At 35.6% G+C, this 9,919-nt stretch overlaps 1 non-coding gene across 1 annotated transcript; it reads left to right on the top strand.

Annotated features, from left to right (window-relative positions):
- The first annotated feature begins 2,549 nt into the window (after nucleotides 1-2,549).
- On the top strand, nucleotides 2,550-2,622 carry Trnan-guu. Its single transcript has one exon. It is a non-coding gene; the product is annotated as a tRNA-Asn (tRNA).
- The last annotated feature ends 7,297 nt before the right edge of the window (nucleotides 2,623-9,919 follow it).

The raw sequence follows: 9,919 nt of genomic DNA, 5'->3' as shown, positions 1-9,919 counted from the left end.
GTTGAAACCACCATGAAACGGCACAATATTGACACCTTGAACAGAATCAATGTAAGGAAACAAACTTCAGTAACGAAACAAAATTACCGATACTCCAAAGAATCGAAGAGAGAAGAAGAAAAACTAGTTTATTTGACCAAATATACATATGTGCAGATTGCAACCTGACCCTTTTTACATTTGCGTTAGAAGTGCGAAAGACACTGGGCTTTATAACCTTCTACAACCTTAATATTGTAATCCTTTTGTATTTTGTAGCCTGTTTCGGCGTTTAGCGGGGAAAAACTGATTATAAAAAAAAAACCTTCTGTCACTTTTGATTCAAAGTAATGAGTTTAAATTATGTAAACAATTTAAAACTACTTTAAATGAGAATCACCTTTTTGAGAGATAACAAATTTAAATAACTAATATGCACAAATTTATCCAAAGAATCGAAACTCTCTGGTAATGTGTTACAATAGTAATCAAATTTCACAAGCAAATTTATAAAATCGTATTACTACTTAATTTGTTTCAAAATATACGAACTACCTAAATATACAAAAATTTCAATGTAGTTTATAAAGAAGTGATACATGTGACACAAAACAATAAATGAAAAGAAAAGAGAATTCATCTTTATTTACCGAACAGAAAGATCAATGAATGAATTCCTTCCAGGATGACAGAGTTAAACGAACCTCAATTCTCTTTCACTATAGTCTCCACCAAGACTTTTTAGTGTCAATCTATTTCCAATTTTGTTTGAGACGGCCTAGCTGGAAACTGAGTTGCTGGAATGAACAAAATCGCGTTATTTAATCCATATCAAGTTAGGTATTTTTGTATTTTCCCACTATTCGAATGGAGAATCATGCAAAACAAGCGCCATGAACATAAAATGACATTGCATGCCAACAGAAATTATAAATGATGGGGTGAGTGTAGAGTTCAATCCTTTTTTAAAAAGATGGTTCCTACTCACATTAAGTTGTTTCGCAACAATCCGGATTTCGAGCCCTTTAGCTCATCGTCAGGTTGAAGGGTTTCACAAACACGTCTCTCGACATGAATTGCAGAAGTGAACCCGCTGATACACCCGCCAACGCGACGTTCCAATGAGGAGCTGGGTTTTTAATGGCTCAATTTGAACGTGCGAAAAGCGGGAATTATAACACAAATAACAATTGTAATAGTAAATACTGTAAGAAATTAATTGTAAATTAGTGATTAAAGATCTGTTAATGCATTAATAATATAACAGATTTTGATCTTCCTCCCATTTTTCTAATTATTATTATGTTTTATAATAATTTAATAATATTAAGGTATTATTCTGATTATTTCATTTTTTATTTTTATTTATTTTTTTATCTTTAATCACTAATTTACAATTAATTTCTTACAGTATTTACTATTACAATTGTTATTTGTGTTATAATTCCCGCTTTTCGCACGTTCAAATTGATCCATTAAAAATCCAGCTCCTCATTGGAACATTATCAGCGGGTTCACTTCTGCAATTCGTGTCGAGAGTCGTGTTTGTGGAAACCCTTCAACCTGACGATGAGCTAAAGGGCTCGAAATCCGGATTGTTGCGAAACAACTTAATGTGAGTAGGAACCATCTTTTTTAAAAAGGATTGCATGTCAACTTCTCTTTAAAAAAGCGAATAAAGAAGAAAACCAGTTGAATCAAATTGAACCATCATTTCATAAATTAGAAAATAACTTCAACCGACTGCTGAAAGTTAATAAAGACAGAAAGCCGACAGACTGAGTTTAAGGCTTTAGTTGAGTGACTAAACGAAGGGTGGAGCCCTCAACAGTCTATATCGTAAGCTTTCCACGTGCAGCTTGTCGCCTCGAAGGTGTTTACTTTGACGACAGGCGCAAACATTTTATTTACATAGTCGAAAAGCTCGCCCGGTTGGACTTTCCTGTTCATCTGAGTATATTTGACGATTTATACGGGCCTAGCCGTTTGGAAGATAAAAGTGAATCAAATATATTCGAGAGGGACGAAAATCGGTCAACGATTAACACAGAATGAACTATATTAATTTTTATGTAAAGAAGGTTGAAATACTACATAAAACCGGGGGACCGCAAGTCTCCATAGCTCAGTAGAAGAGCAGTGTTTCGCCTGTTCTGAAGTCGTGGGCCAAGCACGTCTTAAGTTTAATACTTTTGCTTTTAAATCCATTATATTTAGTGGTCTATTGACCAAATTACTTCTTTCAATTAATTAATCCTTTTGTGTAAGGTTTTGGTTGAAATGAAAAAGCTAGTTGGTGTTCGAGTGGATCGAAGCCACGATTTAATAAGTAAAACGAATTATAACTCCACTAACAGCTCTCCGTGGCCACTAGGAGCACAATAGATCTATTCCGGTCGAGGTGCAGTAGGCCTTGTGGCCGCCTCTTTTATCCCTATTCCTATCCCCGTGGTCACTTCATATGTCGCCGGGAATCGAATTCTAATTACACATTTCAAAAATGGCGAAAAGGAGGGAAAATTCGAAAGGTTGTAGGTTGAGATGGGAAGTTGGTGTCCGAGTGGATCGAGGTCACGATAGCTCAAGTGGTAGAGGATCAGCGTGTTTAGCCGAAGGTCGTGGGTTCGAATCCCGCTCGTGACACTAAATAAAGATTAATTAATTGAAACAAGTTATTTGGTCAATCGGACCACGAAATATAATGGATTTAATAAGCAAAACGAAGTAAACTTCACTAACAGCTACTCGTGGCCACTTCATATGTCGCCGAGAATCGAATCCTGATTACCCGACATTTGAAAAATGTCAAAAAAGACGGAAAATTCGAGAGGTTGTAGGTTGAGTTGGGAGTTGGTGTCCGAGTGGATCGAAATCACGATAACTCAAGTGATAGAGCACCGGCGTATTTAGCCGAAGGTCGTGGGTTCGAATCCCATCGTGGCACTAGCTTTTTCATTTCAACCAAAACCTTACATAAAAGGATTAACTTTTGCTGTTGTTGCGATGGTCTTTAATGAACTAGCTATTACCGAGGACTATTATTAACAAATGGAACTGCGTTCAGGGGCAATAAATGTCCTGATGCAATTTGCCTCGGTCCTCGTTGTCCCCATATGCTCTCGTACCCAAACAAGGGCGATTTAGTTATTTATCCGAATGTATGACAGAGCAAAGAATGTATTCCCATTGATTCTGATAGTTAAAAACAACATTTTCTATTCAACAATTCAGAACTTTATTTACCAGCGTGTCATGATGCACACATTTGGAACAATTCGTGTTGTTTGGTATTTTCCTGCATTAAGATTCTGTAGTCTCTTGTGGCTGAATTTTCTTTAAAGAAAAAAAGTTCTGAACTAACAAGGTGAAACTGGTCTAGCATTTTAATAAGTTAAACTGTTAAGAAACATGTATTGACAAGTGTGAAACCTTGTGGAGTGAAATTAAATATTGAATCCATTATATTTAGTGATCTATTGACCAAATTACTTCTTTCAATTAATTAATCTTTTTATGTAAGGTTTTGGTCGAAATGAAAAAGGTAGTGCCACGAGCGGGATTCGAACCCACGACCGTCGGCTAAATACGCCGCTGCTCTACCACTTGAGCTATTGTGATTAACTATTGAGATAATCTAGCACTAGATCAAGCATGCCCAATTCATTCTATAACATAAAATAGGACTTATGACAATGAATCCTGATTAAGGTTTTTTTTCTTCAAAAGCTCGACGAAGGAACTGTGTTACTTCTAATCGGCCACATGTATAATCGTTTTTTTAATGTATACTAGGGGATTATTCTCCGTTTGTTGACCGATATTTCTATCACTTTTTAACGTATCAAGAGTCATCGGCAGAAAACGTACTTCGATTCCGGAAATTCAGAGTTCCTCGATGTTTCATGTACAAGGATCCTAAGTTTCAATAACACTGCTGTGGAACCTTAAACCTCCGCGTTGGAACGTAATATAGTTCAGAGTGAAAAGAATTTAGAATAATAAAATAGAAGAAGAGGCTGAATAGATTTTTATTCATGACAAATAAAAGGGGTCGAGCACATCCATATGCAAGAGATTTTTTCTCTTTTCAAATAGCATTTCTCTCTCAAGAGGAAAACAATTAAACCAGCTAAAAAGTGCGCATATAAACCAGCGTTTTGATTGCTCCCGCTAGTTGAACGAGAATATTATTATCGACTCGGCATCGTTCTTAATGTCTGTTCCGTTCAAAGAGCGCCTATTTTCCTCCACTATATCCCCGGGAGCGTTTCAATCTGATTTTTACGCCATTCTTTATGGAGAGAATATTCAACCTTCATTTCTTGATCGCAATAAAACAAAAAAGGTCCGTATGGAATAAAAGTCGGGCCCATTTCCCGCCGCATGTTCTATCACACTCGCTACCTATATTGTTTAAGGCACGCAATTCTAGGAGGTAATTTTATACAAATACGCCTCCATTAACCTCACGAGATCCTTACGTCTACTGCGGAAGAAGTCGTCCGGATATTACTTCTGATTATCACATAACTCATTTTCGACCATCGTTTTAACATATTTTATTGAACTTTGGGGTAGGATGAAATAGCGGTTCGGTGAAACACTGTTTACTTTTTTATCTATGGAACTTATACGTGGTCTGTCTGTTCACACGCGTAAAATTAATCCGTTTATTTGTAGCCAAACTTTATCAACCATTTCCAGATACCTCGCCTTACTTAACTAATTACACCCTTTAACATAATAAAGTGGCAAGCACACACATGGGCAGGCAAAAATTTCCACCCACTTGCAATATAACTTGATTTGTATATATTTTTATATATTAATCAAAGCCTTACGTTTTTTAACGTTTAATAATTGAGTTTTCGTCTAAAAAGTTTAAAAAAATGTAAATTGCTAAGGAAAATGACAAATGAAAAAACACGGACAGATAAAATTTGTTTTAATTTTGTTTTAGAGTTTTAATTAACATTTCAATATTGCGTATTTCCTCCTCTTGCTTTAATCACATCTCGAAGACGCCTCGGCATACTTTCTACCAGTCTGGAAATGTGTCTTTGCTGGAGGTTAGCCCATTCTTCACGAAGAGTCCTTTCAAGGTCGTGGAGTTCATCAGGAAGTGATGTACTGCTCTTATTCATGTTTTGAGGTTACCCCATAAATATTCTGTTGAAGGTACTTTTGAACTATGCGAGCGACATGTGGAAGGCAATATCGCGTGTTAGACTAGGATTGTCGCCGATTTCACCGAACTCAAGCAACGCTCGATGTTCCAAAATTTCATCCACATAGGAAGTGGCCGTCAAAAACTTTCCTCGAACAACAACCAACTCTGTGCGATTCTCCATTGAAATTCCCGCCCACACCATCACTGTGCTCCATTGAAAAGATTGGCTCTGGGAAAAATTCCAAGCTTTGTACCTTTTATTCCGCCTCCTCCACACTCTTTCCCACCGTCTGGAAGCATAGAGCAAATCTACGCTCATCTGTAAAAAGTACAGCAGACCAATTGTCTAAAGACCAATGGCTGTGTTCTCGAACAAATGGTACCGTGCAACTCTGTGTGTTCTGGTCAATTCTGGTTCTCTTATGGGGCGAACTCTCTTTTTTCGAGCAGTTCGTTTAGAAATTTGGACACCTCGTACTTCCTGGAGCTGATGAATCGCACGAACAACAGTAAGCTGCCGGTTTCGCAAAATTCTCAAAGTCAAGAAATGGTCATTTTGTGGTTCTGTTACCCTAGGGTGTGCAGAACCGGGCCTTCTATGGTAGGACCCAGTTTCCTGAAAATGTCTAACGACGGTTCGCATTGTTTCGTAAGGAAATCCGATGGCAATAGCCGCATACTTGATGGAACGTCCAACAATAAGTGCCATACCACGCGCAACATCCTCAGCACTAAGTGGTATTTTTAAGTTTAAAAATTGAAATTAAGAAAACAAAGGTAGAAACTGAACAGTTTATAGCTTTCAGAATTCAAATGAAACTGAATAAACATTTTAAATTGCATAAAAGTAAACAATAAAAAAATTATCGTTGTTTTGGATTAAGGATTAAGTGTGTTTAACTCTAATTGATATTCCCAATTTTTCCATAGAATAAGCAAATATTTATTGATAAAAACAATGATGCAAATTAAGGACAATTTTTTTAATCTAGAAAATGAAAAAAAAAACAATTAGGCGGAATTTTTTGCCGGTCAGTGTATTTAACAATGTTTCACTTAATTAATATTTATGAAAGGTATTGGTCGAGATAAAAAAGTCAGTGACACGAGCGGGATTCGAACTCACGACCTTCGGCTAAATACGCCGCTGCTCAACCGGCTAACCACTCGACCTATCGTGACCTCTATCCGCTCGGGCACTAAGTTCCATCTCAATCTTACTTCTCGAATTTCCCCTCCTTTTTTGCCATTTTTCAAATACCTTTCATAAATATTAATTAATTGAAAAATGTTATTTGGTCAATCGGACCACGAACTGAATGGCATTTAATAATAATCAACCACACGTGTGTGTTGCTATTTTTAAAAAACTTTACTAAGGAATGATTTAGTTTTAGTTTTTGTTGTTAAATTGTGAATAAATAAAAGTAAAAAATGTAAGTAAAAAAATATTCCTGTCATATTTACGGAGACTTACATTCGGCCTCGTGCTTCCTAAATTAACCCTCCTAATTAAATAAAAGAGAGTTGTAGCACTGGCCGGTTTCTTTCCCCTCTGCCTACTAGTCTGACAGATCTGTCAGATTTGTATATAAGTATACGTTTTGCTCAATTTATATTTATTTAATACAGATAGCAATAAAACAAAAAAAAACTAACTAAAAACAAATTTATATACACAAACCAACGAAAATTTAATTTTTACGAGGTAACTCTATAACAAACTTTACAGGCTAAATGAACCTTTTACAATCTAAATAAACTTTTTCTATAAACTTTCGGGATAACTAGGTGTCCGCTTCTTGATTCCGTCGGTGTTGAAAATTCCCGCTTCCAGGAAATTGGAGGGTTCCAAATTTGGGTGTGTCCACGGTCGTCTAGGTCGATGAATGAATTTATTATTTTCTAAAGATCTAAAGTTGAGATATCTGCATTTAAGCACATCGTCACATTTTTCCCAGCTAGTCCTCGGAATACCTCGCTTACCCTAATCCTAAGTCTATCCTCATTAATCGGTATATGATACATAGACTACTTTAGTAGGAAGCACTATAATTTAGGTGGCACGCTTTGGTTATTGGTAAAAGTTCTTAACAAAATACATTTACAATTAAATCCTGAAATCAACTACAATATAATCCTGAAAGGATAATCTGTCCGACCATTACCAACGTTTTTTCCCATTTTCGGCTCTTTTCACCTCGAGGAAGCCGACTCCTTATACAAAAAGTCTTTCTATACCGACTTCCTTCCCCACCCCTTCAAAATCCAACGTATATAAACATAAAACAGCAATATCTCACTGGCACTCTCTACACGATACGCAAGAATGGCACAATTACGCAGAAAACAAACACTTTAAGTGATTAGAAATACTTTGATTGAATATAAAAAACATTTTTTTTTGCATTGTATAAATAATTTTTTTCCACATCCTACAAGTATTTGTTAAATTTAAACAATGTTTGTAAATTCCTAGGCCCTGAAGATGATCTCAATACAGATCGAAACGTTGACACGACAAAGAAAATGTTTTTCTGAAACCTACATCACACCAGACCGCATCTCACGATTCCTGAATAATAATTCTCTGTAAAGTGTAAAGTTTGAAATTTATTGAAAATTATTTACATAAGTTAAAGTTAGGATAAATCCTATCAATTTTCTTTATTTATTTATCCATTGAGGCGTTAAATGGTACTCATTACATGCTTACATATTTATTTACTTTTTAAACTCTAGGACGCATATTGTGACAGTTTTTCTAATTTCATAATTTTTACATTAAATATCTAATGAATGAATGAAAATTATGCACAACTTATATGCCATTGGTTATTTCAGGGTAATTATTTAAAAAAAAGGATTAAAAATGCATTATTGTTTCTGCCATGGAGGAATTAAACTTTTACTTTTTAATTTGAAGGATACTCTTTTCCATTTTTGAAATAGTTTTTTAATAAGTTTATTAACCTAACGTGGAGAGAAATTTCTCGATGAAACTGTAATAGAACGTCATGTCTATCCATCTATTTTGGGGATTATGGGGGCTTTTTATAAAACGATAATGTGGTCTTTTACAAAGGATTTAGACCTCAAGGGCGTCATGTCAACGCACAAAGCCGTAAATCACCAACTTTGCAGCGGGTTTGATCCTTTCAAACTTGGTTAATTTTTTAGCCACGCAAAGTTGTTTTTGAAGGTGATCCTCGAGAAAACGTATTATGAAGTTTTCAAAGTCACCTGGCGTCCCGGGTTAGGTCTCATTAAAACAATTGAAACTTACACAAAAGTAAGTTCTTTTATTAGTGCAATTAACTTCAGGAGATTATCAGGATGATAGGTTTTTAAAAAAACTTTTATATATTTTTATATTTTAATGTTTGCCCTTTTAATCATGAAAAATATCCTTCTCTTCAGTCTGTCCGTTCTAATTTTATAAGTAAGAAGGGATATAAAAAAGTATTACGGTATATAAATCTAATTTTATCGATTCTGTTAAATATGAATGTAACATCTTGAATATGTAAATTATGCTTATTTTCGAGTGTTTTGAAGAAAACTGAAATAATCATTACTTCTTTAACATTTTTCTGAATGTGTTTTCTTTAAAATACTGTTTTGGTTTGGAATTAAGTTTCATTAATCGTTGAAAGTTGTATTTATGTTTTATGTAGCATAGTCAGGAGTTATTGAAGAGTTAGGTGGTAAATTCGTTTTAATAAAATACTACCGACCGCGTTAACAACAGGATCCCGCAAAGCGCTTGGCTCTTAAAACTTCTCTCATTAAACGTAGTTTTACAACCGGGTTAAGCCACGTCTTGTCAACGTTATCGTTTTTAACTGCACCCGTCCATACAAGATTATTACAACCTGTTAGAAAAAGCAATTTTCATCGGTGCTGTAGTTAAACCCTCATTTGAATAGGAATAATTTCGCCCTTTGTCAATGGGCGTAACGACAATCACGACGGCCGTGGCTTAATTCAAATAAGACCGCCAAAAACCTCCAAAGGTTGCCGTGAAAACATAGTTTGACATGCAAAAACGATGGGCGATCCTTTTGACGACCGTCTCATTAGCGTGGGACGAGAAGTCACACTCCGGTTAATCTCCATAGCCGTTGAATAAAATTATCACGAGATTAACCCGCTAAAAATAGGCAGAGCACTCAGTTAAGTTCGCCGAACGGGCCTATTTACACATTCAAAACACCGGAGGTGTCTCCGGCTCCCTCGGGAAGAAAAACACATTATGAGCTCACCGTCAAAATGAAGGACAGATGGACAGTTTCGTAAACGGGCTTTTCACGAAAAGATTTTTTAAACACTTTCTCTGTTGACAGAGGAATTTAAAACCTTTGTCCTTATATGTCAATTAATTGAAGACCATTTTAAGTTAGAAGATACAAAGGTACAAGTACAATCAATGACAGCTAGTTTTCAAAAAATGATGTTATACGATAAACTGCCAAAATAATAATAGGGCTATTCACGATCTTTGTGTTAACCTTGTTAACTCTGTTAAGTCCTGTTAAAATGATGGCGTAGACTTGTAAGAATCGGCTAGTTAACATTGCCAGGCCAATGTTAGATGTTACGTCGAAAATGTAGTCACGTTGCTATCCGTTAGGGCGTAGGTAACCAACATGGCAGTCATGAATTTAACAGCTGTTTTTTGTTTACACATATTTTTATTCTTAAATACGCATTAATTAAATCAGACCAATACATTTCTTTTGTTAATTTCTGACTTGTCTTATACTCTTA

This window comes from Cimex lectularius, unplaced genomic scaffold (genome assembly GCF_000648675.2).
Source record: "Cimex lectularius strain Harlan isolate CLEC.00 unplaced genomic scaffold, Clec_2.1 scaffold260, whole genome shotgun sequence".
Classification (NCBI taxonomy): domain Eukaryota; kingdom Metazoa; phylum Arthropoda; class Insecta; order Hemiptera; family Cimicidae; genus Cimex; species Cimex lectularius.
The sequence above is the reverse complement of the archived record's forward strand: the minus strand, read 5'-3'. Positions and strand labels throughout refer to the sequence as shown.